This window comes from Pinus tabuliformis, chromosome 6, assembly GCF_031772625.1.
Source record: "Pinus tabuliformis cultivar Carrire ecotype Pingquan chromosome 6, CPIR1, whole genome shotgun sequence".
Classification (NCBI taxonomy): Eukaryota; Viridiplantae; Streptophyta; class Pinopsida; order Pinales; family Pinaceae; genus Pinus; species Pinus tabuliformis.
The window spans coordinates 795,511,717-795,534,838 of NC_142292.1; the positions used below are offsets into that span (position 1 = coordinate 795,511,717).

Here is a 23,122-nt window from a genome sequence, read left to right on the forward strand (position 1 = left end):
ACTCTAGTAGAAAGGTAAGACATGCGTGAAAAAGTCACTCTCGAACATGGAAGCAAGTTCGCTCAACCTTTTCTCTATTGTTGCTGCAACTTTCTGTGACTTCCCTTTGCCTTTCTTCATATGTGGACACTGAGAAGCAAAATGACCATTCTTATAACAAATATAGCATTTGATCTTTGTCATATTTCTCTTCTTCTTGGAATGTTGTTCCTCTCCCTCATTGTTGTTAGAAAATCGGAAAGGCAAAAAGATTTTCTCTTGTTGATAATTATTAATTACTTGTGATATCTCTGAGTTCTTATCATCTTTCTTATGTTCTTCTTTTATCTTAGTTTCATCAAGCAATTACCAAAAGAAAAACACGAAGATAAAGTACACCAGATGTAGGCACTCTGCCAGGGCTAAAACCCCTCTATAGGGGAAAACCCAGTAAAAAACTCTTCCTTCAGTAGATTCAAAATGAGATAGACCAAGACCTAAGACCAACAGACCTTCCTCCTCCACCAAGTCAGCCTTCCAATTAAATTCAACAACCTTTAGTAGTCTCTTCTTGTCCAACAACTTTAGCCCAACAACAACCTAGAGATTTCGGCCCCCAACAACACAAAATTTCGGCCCAGCTTCAGTACTACATTTTCGGCCCAGCTTCAGTACTACAATTTTGATCCCTCCAGCAGCCTAGCAACTTCACACATGAGAGAGGGATAATTTCGACTTCTTGTGCTTGATAGAGACATCCTTCTCCTTCGCTAGCCCTTTCCTCTTCTTCCTTGAATTTCACACTTTTTCTGGCCCCAAAAGTTCCATATAGAACTTGATGAGGGAGTTCGAGTTGTTGCCTTTATATAGGAGTTTCTGCCCCTTAGTTAGGCTAACTTGTCCTTCTTTGAGATGGACTCGGTAGAGGAAGCCTAGGAGACCTAATTTCACATAAAATAAATTTCTTTCTTGACAAATAAATCCCAAGAAGGGTCTTTTACAATGTGACATGGACAAGGACATTTGACATAAACCCTAGAAGCCTGCAATTGAGGCTTTGACCTATAAATAATTGACCCAAGCATGAAACCCATGCTTTAATAAGTCAATTTTATTTATAATAAAATTTCTTTTTCTTTCTTTTGACAAATACAATACATCATGAATGAAATACAATTATGAAGACTGACACTAGTTACATTCTTCAACAATTGTCACCCTTTTTGATGAAAATTTTCCCTTTGGTCTTCTTCATCTCACTGACCAGGACCAAGTTTTCATTTGTTGCTCCTCTCCGCTTGCTGTTCCTGGACTCTTTACGAGTATCCTCTTGGATGTAGTCATCCCAAAGTCTCTCCCACTTGGGAAGATACTTTTGGGCACAAATGCCCATGATGAATGGTTCCTGAGCCTTGGTGAACCCATTCAGAGCAACATTCACTAGCTCTGTATCTAGTACATCCTCTCCAATAATTGCAAGCTGGTCATGGATTTGTGTGATTCTCATAAGGCAGTTGGTCACATTGTTGGAGGGGTTCATTTTGCACTCTGAGCTTAGTTTTGAGAATCATTTTTTGACTCATGTTATCACTTTGAAAAAGTTATACTACGACATCAAATATCTCCTTATATTTGGTCTTTTTGCAACATGTGGAATTAGATGATCCTTAATAGCGTAAATGATCACCCTCTTTTCCTTTATGTCCTTATCCCATGCTACCTTCACTATAGGGTCTACTATTGTTGGTGTCTGCATGCTCCCTAAGGTCTATGTTTGAGCAGGAGGGTCAGACACGACTTCCCACAAGTATTGCTCCTTCAAGATCATTAAGATTCTTGCCTTCCATGGCAAGAAATTCGAAACCCCATCAAGTCGATCCTCAACTTTCACATTGGTTACAAACATGGCTGTCCTGAGCTCTGTCTCTCAAGCTTGTTGAAGTATCTTGGAAAATAATAGATCTACTTTTCTCTCAGAACACAACCTCTAACACCACATTAAATTATCTTAAAACCAACTATCTAAGCAAATAGATCAGATCTAATTGGAACTATTAACTCTTGCTTTTAGCGGAAAATGAGAAACACAATCACACACAATGCACAATTATTTTTGTTCTTCTAGATCAGTTCATCATTGAAAACAAGAAAAACAATCACATTATGCACAATTATTTCTGCTCTTCTAGACCAGTTCATCATTCAAAATATCTTTAGAAATTTTACAAGAGCTCGCTTACAAGGAAAATGGCTCTGATAAATTAACAAACAAATAATAAACCTGGAAATTTTCAATTTGCACAGAAATCAAGGCATATATACACGAAATGCATGGATTGCCCTGCAATTTGTTCGACCTACTCTTCAATCCCTACAGGTGACTTTACGAATCCCTACAAATGACTATACGTCCTCCTCTGCTGGGTTGTATGACTGAAATTCTCCTTGCTACTGATTGGATTTCTTCTTTTTGCTGAACTGCTGCTAAAACTCCTTGCTAATGGCTGAAAATCAGACCTCCGATTTTTTTCTTCACTCATGTGACTTGTGAAATGAATGCTCTTTGTGTGTCTTTGTCGTTTTCCCCCTCTTTCTTTTATAACTTTTCTCTTATGACTTTGGCATAAGCCAAAAACCTAATCTTCAATGGTTAAGATCTAATCGTGAAATCAATGACTCTCTTTTAATTAAATCATTAAGTGAACCTACTTTAGTCACTTTAATTAAAAAATGTTCACTTTGTTAATTAATAAAGTGAACATTTAGAAAAAGCATAGGATACATTTAATGAAGATTTGCATAAGTAGACACCCTCTTGGAAATACTTGTATGATCTACATCTATTTTCATTGCCTAGGAGCTTTGGGGTGGAAGAGGTTTGGGAAGGCAAAGCCACCTCTTGGTTGACCTATGCCATAAATGGTCACATCTACGATGATCCATGATTTGAGAGCAAAAATAGATTTTGGAACTTGGGATAAATGATGACATGTGTGAAAGAATACTATGTTAGATAATGGTTACAATTTTAGTTTTAATATCCCACTATTATTGATTAGTGAATGTCCACATTACCCATTTTCATTGTTTTAGGTTCATTGAATAATCATCTTGACTTGACATTTTAAGCTTTGTCTCTCTTATCTTAATGCAATGATTTTGATGATATGTCGGAATTTGTTGTAGCATGTCTTTTTTTGGATGCTAGAGGCCATCCTTTTTGGTTTAGAGATGGATTACACTCGATATTATTTTGGTTATATGCACCCTTATATAATTGAGAACTTTTTCATATTTGTGCATAAATGGTTTGGATTTATATGGATGCACATGAATATATACATTTTTTTTTTTAAATTTTGAATATTTTATATATTCTTTGGCCAACCGGATTTTTGGTTTTGTTTTTTTTGTTGATTCTGGTCCAGTTTTGACTAGTTGGGGGTATACTTGTTCAGTGAACTGTCTGGTTTTGCTAACATTGCCTCATATTGAGGCAGATGGTGGGAAAATCACTAAGGCTAATTTTAGATAACTTCCATTAGAGGGGATTCTATCTGCTCTAGGGCAAGCCATAACTTCATCAAAAGGCATGGGAAATCCACCTATACTAGGCAGTTCGCGGGCCTCAAACACGAGTTCATGCAATTTCATGCATATGGGTTGAGTATTGAGTCGTTGAACTAAAATAGGAAGAAATATTTGGTTAGAGTGAGGGTGGGTGCAAAGCCCCCACACGAATCTAGTGTTGAATCAATGATATAGCAAGCACCCTCTTCCATTGAAGTAATTCAAAATGGAGCCCACTCTTAAATGAATGGGCATTCTTGGAACAAAATTTTGAGGAGCCTTGATTCTCCATTATTTAGATTGACAAAATGGCGATGTATTTTTTAGTGGAGGCCATATTAGCTCGAGAAGTTTATATTTAAACAAAACAATGAGAAGAGCTAATGCTATAAAATTGCGTAATTACTCAACCACCCTAAGGATCACAATCTCTCAAGTTATAACTCTTCTCTCTCTAATTATGGTCTCAGTGATCACCCAATTCACGATAATCTTTATCTTCATTATGCAAGAATATCAATAATGAGCATAGTAATTAATATTGTATTTTTCCAATTTATGAATATACTAAATTTACTTGTATTTCTTCGGTTTATGAATTTCGTCTTTGTGATTTCTACATTAAATTTATACTTTTGAATTTCTTTTCACTGAAAAGTGTTGCCCAATATATCATTTTCATTGTGAGAGATAATTTCGTATATTTGTAACTTTAATTTTCGTGTCTTGCCATGTCAAGTGGTGATTGTGGAAGGAATTGACAACAAACTTCAAATGGTCTCATGTGAGTAGATGATTGAACTACCCTATTTTATTCATGTTGAATATAAGCTTTCATCCCATGTTTTGGGATGCTTGTGATTATATCCCCTCAATAAATGAACAAGTATTGTGTTTACAATTTTTGTGTATCCATTTACTTGGGTATGGAATGAGTGGATTTGAATTCATACCTTCTCAAGGAATTTTTCAGTTGTCTTTTGGGCTTTGATGCTTTTCTTACAATGAGTAAGAGAAAAAACTCACTGAATCTATCCATCGCCACTATAAAATAGTCATTTGCACTCTGTCCTTAGAAAATCTCTTGAGAAATCCATGGAAATGTGTTTTGTGTTCTAGAAGGAAGGTGCAACGTTGTATACAATCCCAATAGGGAGGTCGTTGGTTTGCTTATATCGCAAAGTGTGCTTGCACTAACATACCTTGAAACATCTTGATCTATGCTCATGTCCTTTCAACAATTTTCCTTTGATGCTTCCTCCTTGTTTAGGTGTCAACACCATTAAAAGAACTTTTTACTGGCAGTTACCAACCTTCTGGTTTGATTGGCACCTAATGACACAACCAGACATTCAATTTCATCAATATACTTAAGTGATAGCAAATATGTACATGTATTTCTTTGTCACTTGCATAATGGTGTCTTTGATTTTTGAATCCAATGTATATGTTTGAGAATGGGCATAATACTCCAAGCCAAGTTGTTGCACCAAAAGATTTGGAAATCAAATTATCTTAGAAATGGGATCAAAGAGTCGACACCTTATTTGTGATTTGAATCTTTCTCTTTCCTCTTCAATTTTTTCTTTCCCTTCTTTTTCCATCTGTAAGGCTGATTTTTGTTCACCATTGGGCAGATTTCTCTTGCTCATTGCTAGATGATTTGTTTTTCTCTTTCAAGACTGATTTTATTTTGCTTGTGGATAGATCCTCTTGCACATACATGACTGATTTTTAATACTTGCAACCATTAATTTGCATATTTAGCTTTGATTTTGGGGCTGGGCATGCCAATTTTACACCTCTAAATTGCATTCGATTGCTTCACCTCCAACTTGAGCGGTCATTCCTGGCTTCACATCTTTGTTTTTATTTTCTCCTTTCTGAGTTTGTTGATGATGCAGTGCTTGTAATGATGTTTTGGGTCTCTACATGCATGAGATGTTGCAAATGCATTTTCTTGCCTTAAATTTTTTTTTTAGTTGTAATTTTTTGTTCAAAATTGCTTCATATGTTTTGCTTATTTGTCATCTCCATATACTTTTTCATGGAAGCATCATCTAAATTCCTTGGAGAAGAATTATGACTAATGGCACAACATCACATTTGTTTTCATCAATATACCTGGAAATAATAGAAAATCTGAACTCACATTTCTTTGTCACTTGCATATTGGTGTCTTTGATCAACCAATCCAAGGTGTGTGCTCAAGGATAGGCATGAGTCTCCAAGCCAAGTTGTTGCACCAATGATTTGGAAATCATTTTTTTCGCAAAATTGTGATCAACAAGAGTCGATGCCTTCAGTAAGAAGAGTCGATGATTCAAGCATTTGGTAAGAAGAGTCTTTGTCTTTCCTCTTCAATTCTTTTTTCTATTTCCTTACTTTTTGACTTTATCAATTGGTGATTGTAGATTTATCTTGGTCACTACTAGCTGATTTATTTTTCTTTTTCAACACTTTTTTTGGCTTGTTCATAGTTTTTCTTGCTCATACATGACTGATTTTTCTTTAGCCATAGCTGATTTTTCATGCTTGCAAATGCTTATTTATTTATTTTGCATCGATGGGGTTGGTTTTAGGTCCACTCTAAATTGCTTAAAATTTCTTCTTTGTTTTTATTTTTTAGATGGGTACGAGGATGGAGCTTCAAACATGTCATCCTTTTATATCCATCAATGCTACAATGCTCACAATGATGTTTTGAGTCTCTACATGCTTGAGAAGCGTGAACATATTTTTTCTTGCCTCCCAAAAATATGTGATTGTAATTTGTTTTCGAAATTGCTTATCTTGATCCAATGGCACCCTGCCTAGTTCTATATAGCTTGTTTTCTTGGAAGCATCATAAAACAGAATTATGACTAATGGCACATCGCATTTGATTTTATTGATATACTTAGAAATAGTAGCAAATCTGAACTTATATTTATTTATCACTGTCATATGATAATCATATCTGAAGATAGGCATGAGTCTCCAAGCCAAGCTGTTGCACCACTGATTTGGAAATTAGATATTTCTAATAAATGGGATCAATAAGAGTCGATAACCTTTGATCTTAATCTTCAGTAGGAAGACTTTTCCTCATTCCTTTTGCACCTGTAACGCTGATTTTTGTTCACTGGGAGATTTCTCTTGCTCTTTGCTAGTAGATTTCTATTTCTTTTTCAAGATTGATTTGCTTTTGCTTGTGATTAAGTCCTTTTCACATACTTGCCTGATTTTATTTATCCATGCTCATTTTTATAACTTGCATATTTGGGGTTCATTTCAAGGCCAAACATGCCAATTTGACACCTAAATTGCATTCAATTTCTTCAATTTCTTCACTTTAATCTTGAGTGATTATTGCTTGCTGATGGAGCTTCCAAATGTTCATCAATGCTACAATATTTGCAATGATGTTTTGGGTATTTGGTTGCTTGAAGTGTATGCTTTTGAAAAATATTGTTTTGAAATTGGTTATTGCTCCAAACTTTTGCTTATTCTGATTCTCTATGTAGCTTGTTTTCATGGAAGCATCATCAAAATCCTCTGGGCAAGAATTATGACTGATCTGCCTCCTTAGGAATTTCAATCCTCAAATATATCTAGATAACATATACGGGACTTGATGTAGATACCCCATGTCCATGTGAAGTAAATTGGTTGTGTATTCTTGGATGTTTTGACCTTGTTTTTTTTGAAATTGCCATTTTATTTTCTACTTGTGCTCATGACCTATTGTGTAGAAATTTCTTCTCATCATGGATTTGAATTTTCCCAATTGGTGATTGGTAGCCATCATTTTTTCTTTGAAGACTTCGCATGGGTGGCCCACCATATTAATGTAACTTAGAGATCTTCAATTTGGTATATGTAATTTTTTTCTTATCTCCACAGTGATGTGCTTATACATCTCCAACATTTTATTTTTTGCTTGTGCTCATGACATATTGTGTAGAAATTTATTCTCATCATGGATTTAAATTTTCCCAATTGGTGATTGGTAGCCATCATTTTTTCTTTGAAGACTCCACATGGGTGGCCCACCATATTAATGGAACTTGGAGATCTTCAATATGTTATATGCAATTTTTTTCTTATCTCCATAGTGATGTGGTTCTACATCTCCAGTTGTTCAATGATTTACTCTACCATGTTTTAAAGGGTGGATGTATCTTAAATGTCCTTATTCCCTTGGACTTTTCTTGTTCTGTGTCCTCTTGCCTTTGTGGAGGCTCTTCTTCTTCTTTAAAATCATCATCAATTCTTCTATTGACTTCATCAATTTAATTTTCGTTCTAAGCAAATTTTCTACACAATTCTCCAATCTTTTGAATCTTGCTTCATAAGTGTTGTCTTCCTGATTTGATCTATCATTTCCAATTCGTTGTCTATATCTATAGTTTCTCTTTCTCTAATTCCTTTGCCAAGAGCCTTCCCCTTTTGATTGAGAGTGTTACTCTTCCTTTCACTCCCACAACTCTTATTGCTTGAAACTGTAGGTCACTGGAGAAAGTACTATGCCACCTTGTACAATCTCTTTGTAGTCTGGATTAGTGCTTGCTAACCTCACATGAATCCCTATTCAATTTGGAAACAAAATATGAACCCGAGAGACCAAAAGCTTGAAAATGCACCCTTTGAAGATGATTATTTGATACCAAGCTGGAAAGTGTTTGCTATTTCCATTCTCATAGCTTAAGACTTCACATTATTATTTGTTTTATGCTATAAGATTAAAGTTGTTGCTTTACATATATTCATTATCAATGGTCATGTTATATGTGTCATTACTATGATGTGATGATTTCATATTATTTTTGAATTTATGGACATGATGTTGTGATGATTTGTTTCATTGCCATATCATTATGAATAACACATGCATGACCCATTGTGGCTGGTATATAGTTATGTACAAGTTATATTATTTATTAGCCTGTGATAATTGTTCTGTTTTGATCATGAAATAATGTTGATATAATACCCGTGATGACATGCTTTGATAGCATGCATTGCGTGCGATTTATATATCAGCCACAAGATGGCGATGGGTTGATAACATGTGGTATATGCTAGTTACATTTTCATTGTTGAGTGGTGATGATTGGATACATGTTATAAATAATATTTTGTTATTATTCCTCACATTTTCAATGAAAGATCTCATGGGATCCCATATCCATGAAAAGAAGATTCCCTTATCAACAAAATCTTCTCCCTTGGGGGCAACTCAACAATTTCTCATTAAACATATTTGAGAAAGTAGGAAGTTGACTAATTAGTAGGGTGACAACTAATTACATTTCTGGACAAGCATCTAGGAGGGGGACAAATGAAATAACTTAGGGTGGGGTGGTGGTGGGTGTGAGTAATTGAGATGGAGATAGTAAGTTGGTGAATTATGTAATTAGGGCAAGTACCATTGATTACATCAAAGATCATGAGCATTTATAATAGTAACATACTAGCAGGGGGACCACTGGTGAAATAGTAAACCAAGAGGGGGCACAATAAATAGAAATGAATAATGGTAGTCAACCACCATGTTGTTGCATTAATTTACAAAATGGGTGTTAACTATAAGTGGTGTGAACATACACTTTATTCTTTTTGTTGGTTCTTGTGAAGCTACACTAGTAAAGTGCAACACAGAGGCTAACTAGGTCAACAAAGGCCATTGGCTATGTTTTATCCCTTTGAATTCTCTATCCCGAGGCTACATAGAAGGTCTCTAGACCCTCCATGGTACGAGCCTTAGAAATTTGGTCCTCTGAGATTATCAATATAGCGTCACTGTCAATATGGCCCTTAACCAATTACTTAACCTCTTGAGATTATCAATAAAACGACACCATCAATATGGCCTTTAACCAATTACCTAGCCATTAGTTTAGGAAGAGGATTCCTCAAATAACACCCAAATTCACCTTAGAGCTATGTAGATAACTAAGAGCTTTAACCACCAACGTTGGGGGAAAGGGGCACCTTTGTCAGATATATTTGAAAATTCCAACCTACTTTGAAGATCATATCTTAATGATAAGACACACATGATAAGGCATGAAGTAATATTTCAATGCTATTAATAAGCCTAACCCTAGAGCAGGAAGAATTCCTAGAGGGAAGGGCCACTCTACTTTATCATAAAAGATGTGTCAAGAAGATTTATAGATGTATAAGTCATGAAGCAAAAAAAGAACAAATGTAAAGGCTAGTAAATGATTCATAACAACACCACATAAATGTGAAGGGCTATTCTACTCGATCATAAACTTTCTAAATCAAGGTAAGGTCGAATGACTTGTGCACTCCATGCCTTGAATTGCACTCAAATTCACTTTGTAGCTTAATAAATATCTAAGTGCGTCAACCGCCACCACGAGGATTGGCACTAAGGGGCACACTAGAGGGTTTCTTGCTTTAAGATCATAAACAATGTGTCAAGAAGATTTATAGACGTATAATTCATGAAGCAAACAAAGAACAAATGTAAAGGCCAATAAATGATTCATAACAATACCACATAAATGTGAAGGGCTATTCTACTTGATCATAAACTTTCTAAATCAAGGTAAGGTCAAATGTCTTGTGCACTCAATGCCTTGAAGTGCACCCAAATTCATCTTGTAGCTTAATAAATATCTAAGAGCTTCAACTACCACCACGAGGATTGACACTAAGGGGCACACTAGAGGGTTTCTTGCTTGAAGATTGAGGGTGGCTTTTAGGTAAAAATATTCTCATTGGCTTCCCTTAGGAAGCAGAACCTTGAAATGTTTTGTAGGTTGGTCCCCAATTTTCACAGAATGGAATTGCACTCGTTGAGTTCTTCTTGCAATGTATTTTTTTGTTAGGGTCATTCAAACCCTAGAAATCCCATGGGGTCACTTTTTGAAGATTACTTGTAATCTTTGCTTTGGTATGGAATTAGTAGTATGTGATGATTTCATATTATTTTTCAATTTATGGACATGATGTTGTGATGATTTGTTTCGCTGCCATATCATTGCAAATAACACATGCATGACCCATTATGGTTGGTTTATAATTATGTACAAGTTATATTCTTTATTAGCTTGTGATAATTGTTCTGTTTTGATCATGAAATGATGTTGATATAATACCTATGATGACATGCTTTGATAACATGCATTTTGTGCCATTTATATATCGATCACAATATGGCTATGGATATGTTAGTTACATTTTCGTTGTTGAGTGGCGATGATTGGATATATGCTATAGCTAATATCTTATTATTATGGCTCACATTTTCAATAAAGATCTCATGGGATCCCATATCCATGAAAAGAAGATCCTTTTATTAACAATTAGTAGGGTGACAATTAATTACATGTATGGACAAGTAACTAGGAGGGGGACAAATGAAGTAAGTTGGGGTGGGTTGGTGGTGGGCGTGAGTAATTGAGATGAAGATAGCAAGTTTGCAAGTACAATTGATTACATCAAAGATCATGAACATATAATAGTAACAGACTAGTAGGGGGACCACTAGTAAATAGTAAACCAAGAGGGGCACAATAAATAGAAATGAATAATGGTAGTGAATTTATGTTGTTGCATTAATTCACAAAATGGAAGTTCAACTATACGTGGTGTGAACATATGCATGCTTTTTGTTGTTGGGTTGATTCATAATGAATTAATGCAACTACATGCTAGTACAAAGGAAGAATTTCTTGTGAAGCTACACTAATAATGTGCAACAAAGAGGCACACTAGGTCAACGAAGGCCATTGGCTATGTTTTATCCCACTGAATTCTCCATCTTGAGACTACATAGGTCTCTAGAATCTCCATGGTATGAGCCTTAGAAATTTGGTTCTTCGAGATTGTCAATATAATGACATCATCATTATGGCCTTAGACCATTACCTAGCCTCTTGAGATTGTTAGTAAAGTGACACCATCAGTATGGCCTTTGACTAATTACCTAGCCTCTAGTTTGGGAAGAGGAATCCTTGAATGACACCCAAATTCACCTTAGCTAAGAGCTTTAACCACCAGCATTGGGGGCAAGGGGCACCTTATTTAAATATATTAGAAAATTCCAACCTACTTTGAAGAACATATCTTAACGGTAAGACACGATAAGGCATGGAGTAGTGTTTCAATGCTATTGATAAGTCAAACCCTAGAGCAAGAAGAATTCTTAGAGTGAAGGGCTACTCTACTTGATCATAAAGGATGTGCCAAATCCTTGAGTCGTCTCCAAGAAGATTTATAGACATGTATAACCCATGAAGCAGAAAAAGAACAAATGTAAAGGCTGGTAAATGATTCACAACAACACCGCATAAATGTGAAGGGCCACTCTACTCAATCATAAACTCTCTAAATCAAGGTAAGGTCGAATAACTTGTGCACTCCATGCCTTGAATTGCACCCAAATTCACCTTATAGCTTAGTAAATATCTAAGAGCTTCAACTGCTACTACTAGGGTTCGCACTAAGGGGGCACACTAGAGGGTTTCTTGCTTGAATATTGAGGGTGGCTTTTAGTTAGAAATATTCTCACTAGCTTCCTTAGGAAGACAAACCTTGAAAGCTTTTGTAGGTTTGCCCCCAATTTTCAGTGAATGGAATTGCACTCGTGGAGTGCTTTCAATGTATTTTTTTGTTAGGGTCGTTCAAATCCAAAAAATCCCATGGGGTCACTTTCTAAAGGCTTACTTGTAATCTCTACTTTGTATGGAAATAGTTGTATGGGATGAGTCTCTTCCTGTCATTGCTTCTAGTGGGCCCCTAGCACATTTACCCAATTTATGTGGGTGGGTTTCTAGAGAGGTTTGGGTGCGCAAGGTGACCTCTTGGTCGGCTTAGGTCATAAATGGTCACATATGCGATGGTCCATGATTTGAGAGTGAAAGTAAAATGCAGGATAAGTAATGAATTGAACTTGTTTGCTTTGCCCTGATTACGAACTTTAATGAACACAAATGCCTTGTGGTCTTTAGACACACATAAACGTTAATGCAAACTCCATATTGAAGTCGAGGGTGGGAAAATCACTTAGAGGGGATGTAATCTGCACTAGGGAAAAAAGCCACAACTTCGTTGGGAGCCCTTAGAAATCCCACATATACAAGGCAAGTTAGGTGGGCAATTTTTTCAATTGAAAAGTCAATATTAGAAGGGCCTCGAGCATGATTTCATGCATATGGATTGAGTGTTAGAGTCAAGGAACTAAAATGAGAAGAAATTTAGCAATAAAATTTTGGTTAGAATGGGTGCAAAGCTCACACACCTTAAATCCAGAGTTAGATCACTAACTTAGGAAGCACTCTTGCAAGTGACATGATGAGCTTTGACCTAATGGTGCCTATGGTGTAATTAAGTGGATTACAACTTTGAAACAAATTTTTTTAAGAGCTTTTAGTAATCTTATAGATTATTTTTTTTTAGTGTAGATTATCTCTCATATGATCTCACTTTATATTTTTGAGTTTGTTTTTTATTCTTTTTAATATATCTTTTTTTAATTCACTTAATTACTGTTTAGTTTCCTTTGATAATTTGTTAAATATTTTAATGGTGTATATAGCTTTTAGTATGCTAATTATAATATTTCATGGTGTATATAGTTGGCATTTTAATTATAAAATGGAATAGAAGCTTTAATTCGAATTGATTCATCTATCATGCACGAAAAGGAGGGAAGGAAAAACTACATTTTATATAACTTTTGATCAATGGCCTCATAAGTTCTAATCAATAATTACTTATGACTTTGAGACTTGTTCTTTGATCCATGAGACTTACAATATGACTCCATCTATATATATCTTTGAAATTCATTATTGTGGTTGTACTTTTGTACTTGAAATTTAAAGTTCGGTGAGGCGATTTTGTTAAAATTGAAAAATGGAATGTGTAATCGTTTTAATTTTAATGACATTGTATTAATCTGGGAATTATATTATTAAAATGATACTAATGTTAATTTTGATTATGATTATAATATAGATGTTAAAATTTAATTTTACAAATGACCATATTTTATAACATAAAATTTGATTATATAAATAAAATAAAATAAAATAAATTTATGTTATTTATGATTATATATGAAATCATATCTATTTTTAATTTATAAAATAAAATAAGTTTGTGTTAATTATGATTATATATAAAATTATCTTTGTAATGGGATGAAATGTGATGAAATTTGATTTTAGAAATGACGATGTGGCAAATATTTGAGACCTGCATTTTTAATTAATAAAATAAAATTAATGAAAAAATATTAAAAATAAATTGTAAATATTAAATAATTTAATATGATGATTATATATTAAAAATGCATTATTGATTTTTTGTGGTTTGATGAATATTTTACGAGGAAATCTAAGGAATGTTTTTTTTGATTTGTTAGTTGTAAATTAGAATAAATTTCATGTACATTTGAAGAAACAACTTCTAATCTTATGAATTATGATCTCCTTAAAAGGGAGAATAAAAAGTGGAATATTAATTAAAATATAAAGTGCAAAATAACTTGTTCTTAATTTTAAATGTTTGAAAATGAATATTGAATTGAATTGAATTTTGTTTAGACTTTGATCATGTCAATAATTTTTAGATCACATCTCGTAACACTCCTTTCCAAATTTAATGATTTGTGATAGTGAACTATAAATATGGACAATAAATATGGGAGGCTTTGAAAATTTGATTTAGGCACAATTGAGCATTATATTCAACTAGAAATATTATAAAGTTGAACATTATGTTGGAAATAAACGATATGGAAACCCAACTCCACTACAAGTAAATTATTTGAAAGAAATAAGATGGAATAAATAGAATTAACCTTTAAAATTGATAATTAGAAATATTATAAAGTTGAATATTATGTTGGAAATTAACCATATAGAAACCCGACTCCACTACAAGTAAATTGTATTGTTTGAAAGACACGATAGAATAAATAGAATTAACTTTTAAAAAGACAAGATAGAATAAATAGAATTAACTTTTAAAATTGCTAGTTACAATTTAGAAAGAGAAATTTAAAAAAAATGTCACATGTTTCTTTTATACATTTTTTTTTTTGGGTGTCAAGTGATAATTAGTGATTATATTACTCAAAATGATATTGAAAACTCCACGAGTTCCAATGTTTGCCATTGTTATTAAAAACAAAACCTTCAAATTTTGAGAGCAATATATGTTGAATAATATACATCAATGTTTTTTTTATTAGTAAAATTAAATGCTTGGTAGGACCTTCTATTTTCTATTTATGAAATACAAGTTTACACCACATAGATGAGATATGTGGCCTCAACTTGCCCAATGGGAAACCAAGTTTGTTGGCCACCTATCCGCGTTATATGCCATCCAAAAATCATATAGTTTAAGGCGGTCTAGCCAAGCTATATATACATCTATATCATGATAAGAGTCTAAGTTATTGTCTATCATAAGCATATGTTAATAAAAGTAAATGCTATCCAATAAAAACTAAAAAACAGTCAGAAACATGACTATTCCTTTTGATCCTCTGAGGCTGAGTCAACTGGGCCCGAGTCTTCAGCTGAGTCTCCTGGTGCATCTGCCAGCTCGATAATACAAGGGATATGCCTTTGAATATGATCTAGGCGGAGGTCCTGCTTGCACAACTGAAAGTGTATGGTCTGTAGGTCCTTGTAGTTTGGCATGTCCTGGAGGGTCATTGCCATCCGCATTGATAGCTGCTCCATGGCCTTCCCCATCAAGCTCTTCATGAGCCAATATAAGTATAGAGTTTGCTTAAATTGAGTTAGTCTTCCCCTCGTATTTCCTGGGTCTGGGATTACCTCTCGCCAGGCCTCCATTTCCTCTTCTGAGTCTGCCTCCTCTTTTATCTGTTCCTCCCAATCTTCTAAGATCTTCCGGATGCCTGCATCCGTCCCTACCTTATACGCTTTCGCCGCTTCATTAATAAGCCTTTCTACTGGCTTTCTTCCACGTCTGGTTTCCGAGGTGCCTGGGTCAGCTGCTCAAGGCTCCTACCTTCCCCTTCTGCCTCGTCCTCATCCCGGGCTAGTCTAGCCATGTCTCCTGTTGTGCGCACCTGTTCACAAAACATTCCGGTTAGCTTACATATTATATTTGCCAGCCTTTCCACCGTTTTGTCGCTTCCACTCTCCTTGCATTTCTTACCACCCTTGTCTTTGCCTTGATGCCCCTCTTCTCACTGCTTTGCTGCCTCTTCTTTGCCTAAAGTAACAATGCCACTCCGCTGCCATGCAATAACCTCTCTGCCAGAAATAACAGTGCCACTCCCTTGCCATGCAATAGCCTCTCTGCTTTTTTGGTATTTTCCTCTCTTTGCTCTGATCCTTGGGTTAGAGTCTTGGTGCTCAATTTGTATGACACTTACATCCTTAACCTCTTGCCCCTCGAACCATATAATTGCTACACTCAATTTCTTTCCCTTGTCTCTCCCCTCTGGCCAGTGCGCCTTTCGCTCTTCTATGCCACTCACAATTGCCTTGCCTCTCACTTACTTATCTCCCTGATCTCCTTCCTCATTGTAAGTTTGTCTCGTTAAATTAATGGCATCTGCTTCCTCATATTCCCGTCGCTAGTGGTTCCTTGTGTTACCAATTACAGGTTCGACCTCAGTCCCCTTCCCTCTCTGCATGTCTAGTTCTCTCCCTCCTTTATCCCTACCCTCCTCTCTGGTCAGACCTCCCATTCCCTTTCCATATAAACAGACAAGCATAATTTCAATTAATGAATATAGCTAGAAAACATACCTGGTGCCGTTTCGAAGGTGTCATTGTAGGTTTTTGAGTTGAGCTTCCTCGTCAGTCCTTCGTCTCTCCTTTGCAGCAATACTCTCCCCATCACCCTTCATTCCTTCACACTCCCCGTTCTTCCTTCTCTGTTATCAAAAATTTCTATTATTTAAGTAGCCGAGGAACCCCTTTCACCTACCTCAAATGTGTTATGATTAACACTCTCTCTAACGACCCCTGGACCTTCTTTCTAAGGGTCACTCTCCCCAAAGGTAATATCTATCGAATTGAGGGAAGAGAATAGTAGTCATTAAAAGACCACACGGGCTTGCTTGCTTGCCAAAGAAGGCCTGTGCTATCAAAGCTTTGCTTCCCTAGCAATGAAGGTGTCTTGTCCTTCCCACCTCCATCACTACCCTGGCACTGGCTGCCACTTCTCACTTCCACTCTTTACATCGTCATGCGAGAAGCCACAACACCCATCGCCATGAGCGTGTGGGCTGTACCCATCCTTGTGTTTTCCTGACACCCATATCTGGCTGACTTCCTTGTCAGTCCTCCATCTCTCCTTCGCAACAATACTCTCCCCATCACCCTTCATTCCTTCACACTTCCCCCTCTTCCTTCTCTGCCCCATCCATTCTCTTGTCCTGTCCTTCCCACCTCATCACTACCCTGGCATTGGCTGCCACTTCTCCCTTCCACTCTTTACATCGTCATGCGGGAAGCCACTGCACCCATTGCCATGAGCGTGTGGGTTGTACCCGTCCTTGTGTTTTCCTGACAGCGATATCTGGCTGACTTCCTCGGGAAGCCACCCTGATCGGGGGTAAAAAATAATTTTAACAATACATTAATTATTTGATTTTTAAACTCTATACTTGAAAAATTACCTTATGGATTATTGAATTTTATTCATAAATGAAATAATATATTTAAGTAGAAAAAATCACTTGTATAGAGAAATTTATTTTATTTTTCATATTTTATTTTATTAGTTTTTCTTACAAAGATTTGTTCGTAAAGTTGAAATTTTGCTCATGTCGGCCAAAATAATTAAAAAAAAAATCTAAAAAAAATAAAAATAAATAGCTCATAAAAAAATTTGAAAGTGCAGAAATTGGATCCCTCTCAGCGCATGTTAGATCCATATTTAAGATGTATTTATGCTGGTTTATCTAGATTTATGGTTGGTACATATTGTTCATTAAAGTAGTTATTTAATATTTATTTATTTATGAGGTTTGGTACATTATTGTTTATTAAAGTTGTTTTTAAATATATTTATTTATCTAGGTTTATGGTGTATTGTTCATTAGTTGTTCTTTAATATTTATTTATCTATGTTACACTATAATTCATTATTATTATTTTTTTCTTTATATATATATATATATATATATATCTATATACATATACATATATATATATGTTTGGTACATTTTGGTTCAAAGTTGTTCTTTAATATTTTTTAGGTACATTGTTGTTCAAAGTTATTTTAAAATATATATATATATATATATATTTTGTTACCTATGTTTGTTACGTTGTTGTTCTTATATATATATATATATATATATATATATATATCTGTTTGGTACAATGTTGTTCATTGAAATTATTCATTAAACTTGTTCTTATATATATTATATATATTTATATTATTGTTATCTATGTTTGGTACATTGTTGTTCATTAGAATTATTTTTTAATATTTATTTATCTAGGTTTATGGTTCTACATATTGTTCATTAAAGTTTTCCTTTAATATTTATTTATCTATATAAGTTTATGCTTAGGACATTATTGTTCATTAAAATTGTTTATTAATATTTATTTAAGTAGGTTTATGGTTGGTACATATTGTTCATTAAAGTTGTTTTTAAATATTTATTTATCTCAAAGCAAAGAGAAGCTAATTTGCCCAAAAAACTATGCATTGTTGATATGGGGTTGTTAACATATCAACATGCCAACATAATTTTATTATATTGATTTATGAGATGAATGTGAATTTTTTAATATATTAATAAAATGATTGAAAATAATAATTTTGTTATTTTGGTGGTTTAAGTGGAAGAGGAAGTGAATTTTTTTAATATGTTGATTTGAAAATAAAATATATTAACCATATTTTTATTATTTTTATGAAATTTATTAAAAACTTATTAAAATATTATTTTGATTCTTTTATAAATTTTATTAAAAGTTTGTTATATTATTATTAAAAAAAATAAAAATAATATAAAATCAAAATAGAAATAAGAAAATATATATATAAAAGATTAAAAAAGAAGAAGTGAGAAAACAATATTTATAAAATTAGATATATAAATGTATTTCTAATTAATATGTAATAAATAAATAACTACTTTAACAATATAACCTAAAAAACAATCTCATTAAAAAAAAAAAAAAGCATACATTCAGAAAAATATATATACATATAAATATACAAATATTACTACTCTTACCAATCTTAAAACTTAACCTAGCTAATTTATAATAATTTAATATAAATACATACTAATCATATAGTAAAAATAATAACTACAATAATAAAATACAAAAAATAAACATGCACTAATAAAATATAAAACTAATAAATATACATATTTAAATTTAATCTATAGCAAATAAAGAAACATTAGTGGAGTTGCATACATATACAATTTCAAAACGCACATACATCTATGTCAAAACCACCAACAAGCATGTACAAATAATTTCAAATACTCAAAGCAACATACAATTTGAAATAAGAAAAATTCAAATTAACAAACATAATACAATTTCAACTCAGAATACAAGCATTATGAAACCACCTACATATGCAAATTCAATTAAATAAATAAACACATCATACAATTTCAAATCAACATACAAATTCAATCTATCAAAACAATTTATATACAAATTTTCAAAGCACACCTACAAACATAAAAAGTAAACACATCATACAATTTCGGATCAACATACAAATTCAATTTATCAAACAAACAAACATTGCAAAAGCTACTTACACACGAATTTTCAAAGCACACATATAAATATAAAACAAACATCATTTCAAAGAATTTCAACTTAGAATGCAAACATTATGAAAACCACTTATACACAAGATGCATATGCAAATTAAATTAAATAAACAAACATACCATACAATTTTAGATAAACATACAAATTCAATCTACCAAAACAATTTATATACAAATTTTCAAAGTACACTTACAAACACGAAGTAAAAATCATTTCAACGAATTGCAGAGACTCAACACAACATACAATTTCAAATTAACAAAGATAATACACTTTCAACTTAAAATACAAACATTATGAAGAATTCAATTAAATAAATAAACACATCATCCAACTTCAAATTAGAATACAAATTCAATCTATCAAACAAACAAACATTTCACAATCATATATACAATTTTTCAAAAAACACACATAATACAATTTCAACTTAGAATACAAATATTATGAAAACCACCTATAGACACATACATATGCAAATTCATTGAAAGAAATAAACACAACATACAATTTGAGATCAACACACAAATCCAATTTGTCAAACAAACACACATTGCCTAAACAACTTACATACAATTTTTCTAAGCACACCTACAAATATAAAGCAAACATCATTTCAAATAATTTGAACTACTCAACACAACATACAATTTCAAAGCAGCATACAAATCCAATTTATCCAACATACACACATTGCCAAAACAACTTACATACAAATTTTCAAAGCACACATACAAATATAAAGCAAACATCATTTCAAATAATTTGAACTACTCAACACAACATAGAATTTCAGATCAACATAATACAATTTCAACTTAGAATACAAACATTATGAAAACCACCTATACACACATACATATGCAAATTCGATTAAATAATTAAACACATCATACAATTTCAGATCAACATACAAATCCAATTTATCAAACAAACAAACATTGCAAGGACAACTTACATACAAATTTCAACTTGGAATACAAACATTATGAAAACCACCTATACACACATTTATATGCAAATTCAGTTAAATAAATAAACACATCATACAATTTCGGATCAACATACAAATTCATTTTATCAAACAAGCAAACATTGCGAAAACAACTTACAAATATAAAGCTAACATCATTTCACATAATTTCAACTACTCAACACAACCTACAATTTCAAATAAGAAAAAATCAAATTTACAAACATAATACGATTTCAGCTTGGAATACAAACATTATGACAACCACCTATATACACATACATACAAATTCATTTTATCAAACAAGCAAACATTGCGAAAACAACTTACATACAAATATAAAGCTAACATCATGTCAAATAATTTCAACTACTCAACACAACCTACAATTTCAAATAAGAAAAAATCAAATTTACAAACATAATACAATTTCAACTTGGAATACAAACATTATGAAAACCACCTATATACACACATACATATGCAAATTCAATTAGCTAAATAAACACATCATACAATTTCAGATTAACATACAAATTCATTTTATCAAACAAACAAACATTGCAAAAACAACTTACCTACAAATTTTCAAAGTACATATACAAATATAAAGCAAACACCATTTCAAATCATTTCAACTACTCAACACAACCTACAATTTCGAATAAGAAAAAATCAAATTAATAAACATAAATACAATTTCAACTTAAAATACAAACATTATGAAAACCATCTATACACATATACATATGCAAATTCAATTAGCTAAATAAAGATATCATAGAATTTCAGATCAACATACAAATCTAATCTACCAAACAACCTAATATATAATATATAATTATTTTATTTAATTAAATTAATATAAAAAATAAAAAAGAAAAAAGAAAAAAATATAATATACTTATAAAAAAGAAGGAAAATAGAAAAGAAATAAAGTTAAGATAAAAAAAGTAGAATTAAAATTGCAAAAAAGAAAAAGAGAAAACTAAAATAATATAAATAGTTTGCTTATGAAATTATTTAGTGTTTTTATTTTATTTGCGAAATTATATAATTTCCCTGTATATAAAATTTCTCTAACCTCTTTTTAAATGCACTAAAATATAAAATTAAATAATTCAAATATAATTAATGACGATATGAAAAAGTAAATGTGTATACCTGAAATGTATTTTGGTATGTGTAAAAAATATACTTTTATTAATACTTGTATGTACATAAGTCTGACATTATACAAAGAAAATCTCTGAAAAAGAGAATGACTATATAACTACATTGATATTTATTTTGAATAAACATATAATTAGGAACCATTCTTGGACATCTATCTGGAAGTAGACCTGCAAAACCAAGAAGTATTCAATTTGTAAGAATAATTCTTATTTTCTACATATACTGAAAATATGCATTTATGTGTAGTAAATTTTAAAAATCTTTTATAAAAACAGAATTGATTCAAGAAATTAAAAATAAATCTTATAAACACAAAATTCAATAAATATGATGATACAGAAATACAAAAACCGGTTATATTTCTTATATATTAATTATAAAAAATACAAAAATATTAATACCCAACAAAAATTTAAATGAGTGAGACTATATTTGTTATATATTAATTATAAGAAATACAAAAATGTTAATAACCCAACAAAAAATATTAATTATTGGTTCTTCCTTTAATGGAACCAATAAAAAAATATTAATTATATATAATATAAAATCAATTATAATGGAAAGAAGCAGAGGAAGTATGACCCAGTCATGTCTCCATATGCAGATTGAGTTCCCCATTTGTAAGCAAAGTGACTTAAAATAACGGTTAAAAAAATAGTATTATATATATATAGAGTTAAAATTGATTTGGGAGCTAGGAGTTTTAAATGTCAATTAAGAGCACGGGAGCAGTATTGAAATTTATTGAAAAAAAAAAGAGTTCAAGTATAGTCCAGCTTTGGGAGGATGATGTTCTGGTCGAATTAAAAAAAATCGGAGAAATGGCGGCAAATTAAATAATGTCTGCGCATGAAGCAAACATAGAAAGAAGCAGAGGAAGCATGGATTTTCCATATGCAGGTTGAGTTCCTAATTTGGAAGCAATGTGACCCAAAGTTACTATTTAAAAAAATAATCACATTAAAAACATAATTAAAAATAAAATAAAAAAATAATGAAGCAAGAGCCAAGAGACTTTAAAGTGAAGAATTAAGAGCCCGGGAGCACTGAGTAGGATGTGGTGATTTTCTTTGTTCAAAGAGTCAAGTTCTGGAAGCCTAAAGGGTTAGGATTTAGTTATTTTCTTTGTTCAAAGAGTCAAGTTCTGGAAGCCTAAAGGGTTAGGATTTAGTCTGATTTCAATTTTAATTATGATAAAATAAATAAAATTATAAAAGTGACTGGACAGTGGCGTTCAGAAATGTGGGAAAATTATATTATTTGAAAATTTAATTTAATTTCAGGAGGGTTGATCTCCTAATCATATGAGAGAGAGGAAGCCAGCACATACCTGGAGCTGGAGTTGAGACTCGTTGTGGCTTTTTTCTGGGGAAGAGCTCCACGGATAGAACTCTATTTTTTCCTGGGGAAGAACTCCATGGATAGAACTCTGTACTTGAAAAATTACCTTATGGATTATTGAATTTTATTCATAAATGAAACAATATATTTAAGTAAAAAAAGATAGAAATTTATTTTATTTTTCATATTTTATTTTACTAGTTTTTCTTACAAATATTTGTTCATAAAGTTGAAATTTTGCTCATGTTGGAAAAAATAATTAAAAAAAAAAATCTAAAAAAAAAAATTAAATAGCTCATAA

General features: G+C 32.4%; 1 long non-coding RNA gene across 1 annotated transcript in view; it reads left to right on the forward strand.

Annotated features, from left to right (window-relative positions):
• LOC149261198 (uncharacterized) overlaps positions 1–5,117 on the forward strand; it is a 49,032-nt gene extending 43,915 nt beyond the window's left edge. Inside the window, exon 3 of the long non-coding RNA XR_016248408.1 lies at positions 4,304–5,117. This is a non-coding gene — a long non-coding RNA (uncharacterized LOC149261198). The remainder of the gene's footprint in view (positions 1–4,303) is intronic.
• The last annotated feature ends 18,005 nt before the right edge of the window (positions 5,118–23,122 follow it).